The 13,146-nt window shown below is 48.6% G+C and overlaps 1 protein-coding gene across 2 annotated transcripts in view; it reads left to right on the plus strand.

Moving 5' to 3' along the window:
* fstl5 (follistatin-like 5) overlaps positions 1-13,146 on the plus strand; it is a 568,620-nt gene that overhangs the window by 88,359 nt on the left and 467,115 nt on the right. Inside the window, exon 1 of one of the 2 annotated variants that reach the window (XM_059645027.1) lies at positions 2,894-2,940. The exons of the other annotated variant lie outside the window; for it this stretch is intronic. The gene's annotated coding sequence lies outside the window, so the exon portion shown is untranslated. Of the gene's footprint in view, positions 1-2,893; positions 2,941-13,146 lie in introns of those variants that run through there. 2 annotated transcript variants of the gene reach the window in all.

Below are 13,146 nucleotides of genomic sequence, written 5' to 3' on the forward strand. Positions count from 1 at the left end.
CTGCCTCCTGCTGGCTGACTGTCACTTACAGGACAACCAGCAGGCCGGCAAGGGGACGTGGAAGCTCAACACGACTCTGTTGACCCCAGAGTACGTCGAGGAGCTTAAGAGGGAGTACGCTGGTTGGAGAACCGTGAAATCCCTCTTTGAGTCTCTGGGCAAATGGTGGGAGACGGTGAAAGAGAACATGAAGAGGTTCTTTGTCCTCAAGGGTGTTCAGAAAGCGAGAGAGAGGCGGGGAAAGCTGCTGTGACTCCAGAAAAGGATGTAGAGCCTGCTCCTTCTGCAATTGATGGGGGTCGATGTCACGGAGGACCTCTGCGAGGTGAGGGGCCAGCAAGCCTCGCTCTTTGCCACGGAGGCCTCCAGGATAATCTTCTGGTCCAGAGTCCGCTCCGTGGAGCAGGACGAGACGTGCTCGCATTTCTTCTTTCAGAAGGTGCACAAAGAGAGCTCTGTGCTTAGCCAGCTGAAGGAGGACGATGGCTCGGTGATGTCGCCTCGGCCCAACATTTTGAGGAGCAGCAGATCCTTCTCTGCCGGACTGTACGATGCGAAGCCCATGGACAGCACGGCCTCCGAGTAGATCCTGTCATCTATCACGGACGTCTTAGACGACGGCACGAGGGAGTGGCTGGACGGGCTGATATCCCTTGACAAGCTGACCAGAGCCCTCAAGTCATTGGAGAGAAATAAGACTCCCGGGAGCGACGGCTTACCGGTCGAGCTGTATTCTGCTCTGTGGGACCTGGTCGGCCAGGACCTGGTGGAGGTGTACAATAGTGTGCTTCGGGCAGGGGAAATGTGCAAGTCCATGAGGAAGGGCATCACCACCCTCATTTACAAGAGGAAGGGGGAGAGGGAAGAAATTAAGAATTAGCTTCCCATTTCACTATTGAATGTGGATTGCAAAATCCTGGCCAAGGTCATAGCCAACCGGGTCAGGTCTGTCCTGGAGTCGGTGATTCACCCTGACCAAACCTGTGCTGTGCCAGGCAAGAAGATCGCTGAGAGCCACGTGTTCATCAGGGATACGATCGCCTATGTGCAGGACAGGCGGGTGGACGGCTGCCTCGTCAGCCTGGACCAGGAGAAGGCCTTCGACAGGGTCTCTCATGCTTACATGAGGGACGTCCTCTCCAAATTGGGGTTCGGGGAGGGCATCCGCAATTGGATCCAACTGCTCTACACCAACATCGTTAGCGCAGTCTCGATCAACGGGTGGGAATCGGACAGTTTTCCCTTCAGATCTGGAGTCAGGCAGGGCTGCCTGCTCTCTCCCGCCTTGTTCGTGTGCTGTGTGGAGCCCTTCGCCGCATCCATCAGGAAGGACGTGAGCCTGAAGGGCGTGACTATTCCAGGCAGCGGAGGCCTTCAGGTCAAGACCTCCCTGCACATGGTCGTCGTCGCCGTCTTCTGCATCAATCGTCGGTCAGTGAGTAGGTGGTTGGACATCTGCGGCCAGTTTGAACTGGCCTCGGGTGCCAAAGTCAATAGGGGTAAGATCGAGGCCATGTTCTTCGGGAACTGGGATGACCGCTCCTTCATCCCCTTCACCGTCAGCCCAGACTACCTGAAGGTGCTAGGTGTTTGGTTTGGTGGAGCTGGGGCATGCTTGGGAGGACTTGGGAGGAGCGTATCACCAAACTGAAGCAGAAGCTGGGCAGGTGGACGCTCCGGTCCCCCTCCATCGCAGGTAAGAACCTGGTTGTCTGGTGCGAGGGGCTTTCGGTACTGTTGTATGTGGCGCAGGCCCGGCCTATTTCCTGGACCTGCACCGCTGGGGTCACCCAGGCCATCTTCCACTTCATTTGGGGGTCGAGGATGGACCGGGTTGGCAGGGACACCATGTACAAAGACCTGGAAAATGGGGGAAAGGACGTACCGAACGCCACCCTCGCCCTGATGGCTACCTTTGTGTGTGGCTGCATCAAGCTGTGCGTAGATCCTCAGTACGCAAACCCCAAGTGTCACTACTTACTGAGGTTCTACCTGTCCCCGGTGTTGCGAAGGATGGGCCTGGCCTCGTTGCCACAGAACGCTCCGAGTAGCTGGACCGTCCCATACCACCTGTCCTTCGTGGAGAAATTTTTGAAAGGAAACACCTTTGACCACAAGGCCGTCAGGCAGCAGTCAGCACGTAGTATTCTCGAGACCCTTCGGGAAAAGGAGAGGGTGGATTCCATCGTGTGGTTCCCCACACAGACTGCCAAAGTCATTTGGCAAAATGCCTCATCGCCAGAACTTTCAAACCAGCACAAGGACATTGCTTGGCTGGCGGTGAGAGGGACTGTGCTAGTGAGATCCTTTTAAGCACACCCGGAATCTCTGCGCCACCGCAAGCTGCCCTCGAGGCAGCTGCAGGGGGGATGAGACTGTGTCTAGCACCTCCTTCTGGAGTGTGCCTATGCGCAGGAGGTCTGGAGGGGGATGCAGTGGTATTTGTCGAGGTTCGTCCCGAGCAGCTCTGTGACACGGGACTCTGTGCTTTCCGGGCTGTTTCCCGGGACGCATTCTGAGCCCAACATCAACTGCGCCTGGAGGACCATCAATGTAGTGAAAGACGTTCTTTGGTCTGCCCGCAACTTGCTGGTCTGCCAGCTGAAAGAACTGACCTCGACTGAGTGTTGCAGACTGTCGCACTCCAAGGTCCAGGACTATGTGCTGAGGGACGCGCTAAAGCTTGGAGCAGCCGCCACCAAGGCGCGGTGGGGAAAGACCACCATATGAAACCCCTCGTCCAGAATAGAAACAAGGGCCCTATCTGGTAACTGGCCCCAGCTGGTGCCTTCCCCAACTGGTCAGGGGGCCAACGGGGACTGTGCGGGGAGACGACTGCCGGGGTATTTTCTTTGCTTTTTTTTCCTCTTTGTTTTGTTTTTTTTCCTTTTAGTTGGCGTACGTACCCCCTGGGTAACCCGGAGCGGCTTGCGTGACTGGGTAGGTGTATGAATGTTTTTTTTGTACATTCTATGAATAAAGTATATTTTTTCAAATAAGAAAAGTGACGAAACATCTGAAAACGAACCTTCCAGCTCAGCGAGCAAACTTACATCCAGAACCTCAACCTGAGCTACAAATCTTCTCAAAACTCACTAGTTTCTCCCAACCTACATTCCCCAGATCCTGCTGAATTTTGGTATAGCTGGCCGTCCCCCAGTTTAGAACTCTTCCTTTCGGACCCTTCTCATCTTTGTCCAGGAGTATTGTAAAACTTAGGGAATTGTGGTCATAATTTCCAAAGTAGTCCCCTATGGTAGTTTCAACCACCTGGCTGGACTCATTCCCCAGCACCAGGTCCAGTATGGCCCCTTCCTGAGTTGGACTACATACATGTTGCTCTAGAAAACCATCCTGGACACTCCTTACGATTTCTGCTCCATCTTGACCCCTAACACTGAGTGAATCCCAGTCAATGTTGGGAAAGTTAAAATCTCCCATCACCACCACCCTGTTGCTCCTACACCTTTCTATAATCTGTTTACATATTTGTACCTCTATCTCACGTTCGCTGCTGGGAGGCCTATAGTGCAGTCCCAACATTGTTACTGCACCCTTCCTATTTCTGAGTTCTACCCGTATTGCTTCCATGCTTGAGTCCTCCATATTGCCCTCCTTCAGTACAGCTGTGATATTGTCTTTGACCAGTATTGCAACTCCTCCACCCCTTTTAGCTCCCTCTCTAACCCCCCCTGAAGCACTGATATCCTGGGACAACTAGTTGCCAATCATGCCCTTCCCTCAAACAAGTCTCAGTAATAGCAATAACATCATACTCCCAGGTACCGATCCAAACCCTAAGCTCATCTGCCTTACCTGCTACATTTCTCGCATTAAAACAAATGCACCTCAGACCACCTGTCCCCTTGTGTCCATCATCTGCTCCCCGACTACTATTCCCTTTAGTCACGCTGACTCCATTATCTTGTTCCCTACAGGCTTTAGTTATTACCTCCTTTCTGTCCAATATTTGGTTCCCATCCCCATGCCACATTAGTTTAAACCCTCCCCCACAGCATTAGCAAAAGCACCCCCAAGGACATTGGTTCCACTCCGGCCCAGGTGTAGACCGTCCAATTTGTAATTATCCCACCTTCCCCAGAACCGGTTCCAATGTCCCAAAAATCTGAACCCTTCTGCACCATCTCTCAAGCCATGCATTCATCCTAGCTATTCTTTCATTGCTGCTCTGACTAGCACGTGGCACTGGTAACAATCCTGAGATTACTACCTTTGTGGTCCTACTTTTTAACTTGGCTCCTAACTCCCTAAATTCTGCTTGTAGGACCTCATCCCGTTTTCTACCTGTATCATTGGTGCCTATATGCACCACGACAACTGGCTGTTCGCCCTCCCCCTTCAAAATGTTCTGCAGCCGATCTGACACAGCACTGACCTGTGCACCTGGGAGGCAACATACCATTTGGGAGTCTCGTTTTCGACCACAGAACTGCCTGTCTACTCCCCTTACAATTGAATCCCCAATGACTACAGCCCTTCCACTCTTTTTCTCGTCCTTCTGTATAGCGGAGCCAGCAAAGGTGCCATGAATCTGGGTCCTACTGCCTTCCCCTGGTGTGCCATCTTCCCCAACATTATGCCAAACGGTATACCTGTTTTGGAGGGAGATGACCGCAGGGGACACCTGCACTGCCTTCCTGCGCTTTCTCTGCCTTTTGATCACCCATTTCCTTTCTCCCTCAGCAATCTTAATCTGCAGTGTGACCAACTTGCTAAACGTACCATCCAATACTCCGCACTATCCACATGCCTATCTAATAGCCTCTTAAATGCCCCTAATGAGGCCTATTCCACTACCATCTCCGGCATGCATTCCACACCCCTATCACTTTCGGAGTAAAGAACCTACCTATGACATCTCCCCTATATCTACCTCCATTCACTTTAAAACTATGCCCCCTCGTAATAGCTACCTCTACCCAAGGAAAAAGTCTTTGGCTGTCCACTCTATCTATACCTCTGATCATTTTGTACACCTGTATCAAGTCACCTCTCATCCTTCATCGTTCTAAAGAGAAAAGCACTAGCTCTCGCAACCTTACCTCTCAGACCTTCTCTCCATTCCAGGCAACATCCTGATAAATCTCCTGTGTCTCTTTTCCAACGTTTTCACATCTTTTCTGTCATGAGGCAACCAGAACTGGACACGATACTCCAGATGTGGCTGAACCAGGGTTTTGTATAGCTGGAGCATAACTTCACGGCTCTTGAACTCAATCCCTCTATTAATGAAAGCTAACACACCATACGCCTTCTTAACAACTCTATCCACCTGGGTGGCAGCTTTCAGGGAACTGTGGACATGAGCCCCGCGATCCCTCTGCTCCTCTACACTGCCAAGAATCTTTCCGTTAACCCCATATTCTAATTTCAAATTTGTCCTCCCTAAATAAATCATCTCACACTTTTTAGGTTGAAACTCTATCTACTTCTTCTCAGCCCAGCTCTGCGTCCTATCAATGTCCTTTTGTAACCTAGAACAGCCCTCTGCACTATCCACAACTCGACCCATCTTTGTATCATCCACAATCTTACTAATCTACCCTTCCACTCCTACATCCAAATCATTTACAAAAATCACAAATAGAAGACGACCCAGAACAGATCCTTGTGGTACATCACCCGTAACTGAGCACCATGTTGAATAGTTTCCGTCCACTACCAACCTTTGTCTTCTAAGGATCAGCCAATTCTGAATCCAATCTGCCATATTTCCCCCAATCCCATGCTTCCTTATTTTCTACATGAGCCTACCATGGGGAACCTTCTCAAATGTTTTACTTAAATCCGTGTATACTACATCTGCTGCTCTACCTTCATCCAGATGTTTGGTATGGTTGACCTTTACATAGCTATAGCTCCATTTACACACCACCTCACCATAACCCTTAATTCACTTTGTTCAAAAATCTGTCTATTTTTGCCTTATAAACATTCAATGGTGTAGCCTCAGCTGCTTCACTGGGCAGGGAATTCCAGAGATTCGCAACCCTTTGGCCGAAGAAGTTCCTCCTCAACCCAGTCCTAAATCTGTTCCCCCTTATTTTGGGGCAATTACTCTAGTTCTAATTTCAACTACCAATGGAAACAATCTCCCTTATCTATTGCCTTCATAATTTTACATGTTTTTATAGGATACCCCCTCATTCTTCTAAATTCTGATGAGTATAGTCCCAGTCTACTCAATCTCTCCTCATAAACCAAACCTCCCAACTTTGGAATCAACCTAGTGAACCTCTTCTGCACCTCCTCCAGTGCCAGAACATCATTTCTCAAGCAAGGAGATCAAAAAAGTACACAGTACTCCAGCTGTGGCCTCATCTGCCCTATACAGCTGCAGCATAACCTCTGCATTTTTAAACTCCATGTCCTTCATTGCTATGGGCAATATTCTTTTTCCTGTCTTAGTTATCTGTTGCACCTGCAAGCCAATTGTTTGTAATTCATGCACAAGGACACCCAGCTCCCTCTTCACAACAGCATGTTGCAATTTTTCACCATTTAAGTAATAACCATTTTGTTGTTGTTCCTATCACATTTACCAACAGTGCACTCTTTTTGCCAGATCCTTGCCCACTCACTTAACCTGTCTATATACGTCTGCAGACTTTCAGTGTCCTCAGCACACTTTGGTCCGCTGCTCATCTTGGTGTTATCTGTGAACTTTGACACACTACAGTCGGTCCCAATTCCAAATCATCTATGTAAATGGTAAACAATTGCAGCCCTAACACTGATCTCTGAGACACATTACTAGCCACTGATTTGTGAGCCAGAAAACAATAATTTATCCCCACTCTTTGCTTTCTGTTAGTTAACCAATCTTCTATTCAAACTAATACGTTACCTGCAATGCTGTGCGTTTTATCTTCTCTTTTGTGTGGCACCTAGTCAGAAGTTTTCTGGAAATCCAGATATGGCACATCCACCAGATCTCCATTGTCCACCACACTTATAATGTTGTCAAAGAATTCCAATAAATTTGATAAACATGATCTGCCTTTCATGTACCCATGCTGAATCTGCCTGATGGGACACTTTCTATCCATATGTCTCACTATTTCTTCTTTCATGATAGATTCAAACATTTTCCAAATAATCTCAATAGGACTTGAGCCTGCAGCCTTTCTGAAAAACCTCAATTAATACTGAAGTCAGACACCTTATCCATTAGGCCATGTGACCACACTTATCTTCATAGAATGGCTACAGTGTGAAAGGAAGAATATTCAAACTACACCTTGCTGGAGGCTGGAATCAAACCCACGTCCTTAGCAATGTGATGCAGCAGTTCTAACCACTGAGCCACCACGCCATCCCAAATTTAACAGGGCCGGGAGACAGAATATCTGATATTAGTTTCCCAAAACTGATCTTCTATGAAGAGCTTTAAGTTTTGGAGTATGCTCATATGATGTTCAAAGGAAATGCTACTAGGACATTCTTAAAGCTTCACTTATTTTCATATTGGCATCTTGAAATAAAGAGAGTTTAAGAAGAAAAAAATTAACTTCAGCAACAGAGCACCTTGGGGAGGGGGGGGAGAGAGAGAATGAGAGAGAATTCTAAGAAGTGCAACAGAACCCTGGTAGGAGTAGAGCAGGAAAAGGAACAGCAGCAAATAGAGAAGGGGGAATGATGGTCGTCCTGGAGCAGGAAGACCGACAGCAGCACAGCAGGTACTCTGGCAGCAATAGAACGGGAAAGCAGTATATGGAAACTCATGAACACCAATATGATCCATAGTAACAGCTCAAGGAGCATCAGCTCAGAATCACTGTACTGGAAGTCAATGAAACTGGGCTCAATCAGCAGGAGGAATGTTACCATTTCTTTTTCCAGAAAGCCGTAACATACCTTAGGCCAGGATCTTCTGACTTAGTGAAGGAATAGTGAGAGGAGGCTTTGGTTATCAGAGAGGCAGGGAAGATGGTTGTGAAGTGGAGGAGACTCAGCCCTTGCAGTTATCCAATAGGTACAAAGTTCTTGCATCTTGTAAGGATAATTGTGGGGGCTGAAGGTGAATGAATAAACTGACCAAGGAATTGTGATGTAGGAAACCATTCAAGCTGCAGCAGCCAGTGAAATAGGAGTGCAGTGGAAGTAGAGGGAGAATATGGTCAAGGACATAGACACAGTTTTTTGCAGCTGAGACTGAGTGTTAGATGGTATCTGCTTGGGGTTGGAGAGGAATTTTTAATTGGAAGGACAGGATCCAGTTGCCGTAGTCCATGAAGTCAACAATATTATAGATAGGACTAGCAAAGAAAATCTACTTCATAGGCTGTGTAGCAAAATGTATATAGTATTCACGATAAAACAGATGAATTGTCAGCTCAAACAGAAATAAGTATGTATGACCTGATAGCCATTACAGCATCATACTTGCATAGTTACCAAGGCTGGGATTTAACTATTCAAAATGACATGGCATTTTAAAAGGACAGTTAGCTAGGAAAAGGTGTTGGATTTGCTGTGCTACGTAATGATGACATGAATATAATAGTGAGAGTTGACCTTAGCTCTATAGATCAAGATTGAGTGTCAGCTTTGGTAGAGATACTAATAGAAAATGTAAGAGGTCAGTTTTGAAAGAAGTTCATAGGCCCATTAACAGTGAACACATCATAAGCAAGTGTACAGGAAGAAAATAAGGGCTTGCAAGAAAGGCATGGCAAAAATATGAATGATTTTAGCCAAATATAGATTTGACAAATTAGATTGGCAAGAACAGCTGCCATCCATTGAGTCATAGAGTCATAGGGCTGTACAGCATGGAAACAGACCCTTCGGTCCAACTTATCCATGATGACCAGATTCCTAAATTAATCTAGCCCCATTTGTTAGCATTTGGTCCACTTCCCTCCGCACTCTCTCTATTCAATACCCATCTAGATGCCTTTTAAATATTGTAACTGTACCAACCACTATCAATTTCTCTGATAGTTCATTCCATACAAGCACCACGCTCTGCATGAAAAAAATTGTCCCTTAGGTCCCTTTTAATTCTTTTTCCCTTTCAATTTAAACCTTTTCCCTCTAGTTTTGGATTCTGCTACCCTCGTGATAAAGACCTTGGCTATTCACTCTATTCAGGCCCGTCGTGATTTTATAAACTTCTATAAGATCACCAGTCAGCCCCAATACCCCAGGGAAAACAGCATCAGCCTATTCAGCCTCTCCCTATAAGTCAAACCCTCCAACCCTGGCAGCATCCTTGTAAATCTTTCTGAACCGTTTTAATTTTCACAACATGTTTCCTATAGAATGGATCAGTGATAATGGGAACTGCAGACGCTGGAGAATCCAAGATAATAAAATGTGAGGCTGGATGAACACAGCAGGCCCAGCAGCATCTCAGGAGCACAAAAGCTGACGTTTCGGGCCTAGACCCTTCATCAGAGAGGGGGATGGGGTGAGGGTTCTGGAATAAATAGGGAGAGAAGGGGAGGCGGACCGAAGATGGAGAGAAAAGAAGATAGGTGGAGAGGAGAGTATAGGTGGGGAGGTAGGGAGGGGATAGGTCAGTCCAGGGAAGACGGACAGGTCAAAGAGGTGGGATGAGGTTGGTAGGTAGGAGATGGAGGTGCGGCTTGGGGTGGGAGGAAGGGATGGGTGAGAGGAAGAACAGGTTAGGGAGGCAGAGACAGGTTGGAGTGGTTTTGGGATGCAGTGGGTGGAGGGGAAGAGCTGGGCTGGTTGTGTGGTGCAGTGGGAGGAGGGGACAAACTGGACTGGTTTTGGGATGCGGTGGGAGAAGGGGAGATTTTGAAGCTGGTGAAGTCCACATTGATACCATTGGGCTGCAGGGTTCCAGGCGGAATATGAGTTGCTGTTCCTGCAGCCTTCGGGTGGCATCATTGTGGCACTGCAGGAGGCCCATGATTGACATGTCGTCTAAAGAATGGGAGGGGGAGTGGAAATGGTTTGCGACTGGGAGGTGCAGTTGTTTATTGCGAACCGAGCGGAGGTGTTCTGCAAAGCGGTCCCCAAACCTCCGCTTGGTTTCCCCAATGTAGAGGAAGCCACACCGGGTACAGTGGATGCAGTATACCACATTGGCAGATGTGCAGGTGAACCTCTGCTTAATGTGGAAAGTCATCTTGGGGCCTGGGATAGGGGTGAGGGAGGAGGTGTTGGGGGCAAGTTACAAGCTGGTTGCCTGAGATGGAGACTGAGAGATCCAGGAAGGTGAGGGATGTGCTGGAGATGGCCCAGGTGAACTGAAGGTTGTGGTGGAGGGTGTTGGTGAAGTGGATGAACTGTTCGAGCTCCTCTGGGGAGCAAGAGGCGGCGCCGATACAGTCATCAATGTAACGGAGGAAGAGTTGGGGTTTGGGGCCTTTGTAGGTGCGGAAGAGGGACTGTTCCACGTAACCTACAAAGAGGCAAGCATAGCTGGGGCCCATGCGGGTGCCCATGGCCACCGCCTTAGTCTGTAGGAAGTGGGAGGAATCGAAAGAGAAGTTGTTGAGGGTGAGGACGGGTTCGGCTAGGTAACTGATGTCCATTTCAAGCCCACCGACTCCCACAGCTACCTAGAATACACCTCCTCCCACCCACCCTCCTGCAAAAATTCCATCCCCTATTCCCAATTCCTCCGCCTCCGCTGCATCTGCTCCCACGATGAGGCATTCCACTCCCGCACATCCCAGATGTCCAAGTTCTTCAAGGACCGCAACTTTCCCCCCACAGTCGTCAAGAACGCCCTTGACCGCGTCTCCCGCATTTCCCGCAACACATCCCTCACACCCTGCCCCCGCCACATCCGCCCAAAGAGGATCTCCATCGTTCTCACACACCACCCCACCAACCTCCGGATACAACGCATCATCCTCCGACACTTCTGCCATCTACAATCCGACCCCACCACCCAAGACATTTTTCCATCCCCACCCTTGTCTGCTTTGCGGAGAGACCACTCTCTCCGTGACTCCCTTGTTCGCTCCACACTGCCCTCCAACCCCACCACACCCGGCACCTTCCCCTGCAACCGCAGGAAATGCTACACTTGCCCCCACACCTCCTCCCTCACCCCTATCCCAGGCCCCAAGATGACTTTCCACATTAAGCAGAGGTTCAACTGCACATCTGCCAATGTGGTATTCTACGACCACTGTACCCGGTGTGGCTTCCTCTACATTGGGGAAACCAAGTGGAGGCTTGGGGACCACGTTGCAGAACACCTCCGCTCGGTTCACAATAAACAACTGCACCTCCCAGTCGCAAACCATTTCCACTCCCCCTCCCATTCTTTAGATGACATGTCCATCATGGGCCTCCTGCAGTGCCACAATGATGCCACCCGAAGGTTGCAGGAACAGCAACTCATATTCCGCTTGGGAACCCTGCAGCCCAATGGTATCAATGTGGACTTCACCAGCTTCAAAATCTCCCCTTCCCCCACCGCATCCCAAAACCAGCCCAGTTCATCCCATCCCCCCACTGCACCACACAACCAGCCCAGCTCTTCCCCTCCACCCACTGCATCCCAAAACCAGTCCAACCTGTCTCTGCCTCCCTAGCCTGTTCTTCCTCTCACCCATCCCTTCCTCCCACCCCAAGCCACACCTCCATCTCCTACCTACCAACCTCATCCCACCTCTTTGACCTGTCCGTCTTCCCTGGACTGACCTATCCCCTACCTACCTCCGCACCTATACTCTCCTCTCCACCTATCTTCTTTTCTCTCCATCTTCGGTCCGCCTCCCTCTCTCTCCCTATTTATTCCCGAACCCTCACCCCATCCCCCTCTCTGACGAAGGGTCTATGCCCAAAACGTCAGCTTTTGTGCTCCTGAGATGCTGCTGGGCCTGCTGTGTTCATCCAGCCTCACATTTTATTATCCTATAGAATGGATACAAGAACTGAACACAGCATTCCAAAAGGGATTTACCAATGTCTTGTACATCTGCAACATGACCTCCCAACTCCTATACTCAATGCACTGACCAATAAAGGCAAGCACATCAAACACCTTCTTCACTGTCTTGTTTACCTGCAACTCTATTTTCAAGGAACAGTGAACCTGCATTGTCTTTGTTCAGCCACACACCCCAGGATTTTACCATCAAGTGTATAAGTCTTGTCTTGATTTGCATTTCCAAAATTCAGTCCTTATGGGGTGGCATGGTGGCACAGTGGTTAGCACTGCTGCTTCACAATGCCAGAGACCTGGGTTCAAATCCTCCATGTTTGGAGTTAACACATTCTCCCGTGTCTGTGTGGGTTTCAGCCAGGTGCTCTAGTTTCCTGCCACAGCCCAAAGATGTGCTGGCTTGGTGGATTGGCCATGCTAAATTGCCCATAGTGTTCAGGGATATGTAGATTAGGTGGGCTACAGTGAAAGGTCAGGGGAATGGGTTTGGATGGGATGTTGTGAGGGTTGGTGTGGACTTGATGGGCTGAAGGGCCTGTTTCCACACTGTAGTGATTCTATGATGATTACATTGATCTAAATTAGACCCGATGGTCCACCTACTCATCTGATCAAGGACCCGTTGTAGTTTGAGGTAACGGTGTTTTCTCAATTACATTCATGAGGGTAATTTCTACAGCATCACATTCAAAACCCAACCAGGAAGCAGGCTATTCTGGATCTAATTGTGTGAAATGAGTCAGAATTGAATATAATTCATGCAAAACAAATGAAGAAGGGTCCCAACCCAAAACATCAACCTTCCTGCTCCTCTGATGCTGCCTAGCCTGCTGTGTTCCTCCAGCTCTACACTGTCTTACCTCTGATTCCAACATCTGCAGTTCTTGCTATCTCTTGGAATGCTTCAGTGATTTGTTTTGTGACATTTCTTATTTGTAAAATATACTACTGGTTTGAACATAATCATAAATGAAAGAACATCAAAATTCGTTGCTGACCCTAAACTGGCGTGTAAAGCAAAGTGTGAACCCTCCGTGCTTCGCACTGATACTACTTCAAAGTGACCAAGATGAACCTCACTGTGATCCCAACCTGCTTCACAGTGATCCTGATCAGCTTCACTGTCATTATATCTCATGGTGGTCTCTTCACTTCACTGTGATCCTGATTTGATTCACTGTACTGATCTCCCTCACAGTGAACCTGATCTGACTCATCATTCTGTCAGGCTTAACAGTGATGCTGAC

The sequence above is a fragment of the Stegostoma tigrinum genome, chromosome 1, assembly GCF_030684315.1.
Source record: "Stegostoma tigrinum isolate sSteTig4 chromosome 1, sSteTig4.hap1, whole genome shotgun sequence".
In the NCBI taxonomy this organism is placed as follows: domain Eukaryota; kingdom Metazoa; phylum Chordata; class Chondrichthyes; order Orectolobiformes; family Stegostomatidae; genus Stegostoma; species Stegostoma tigrinum.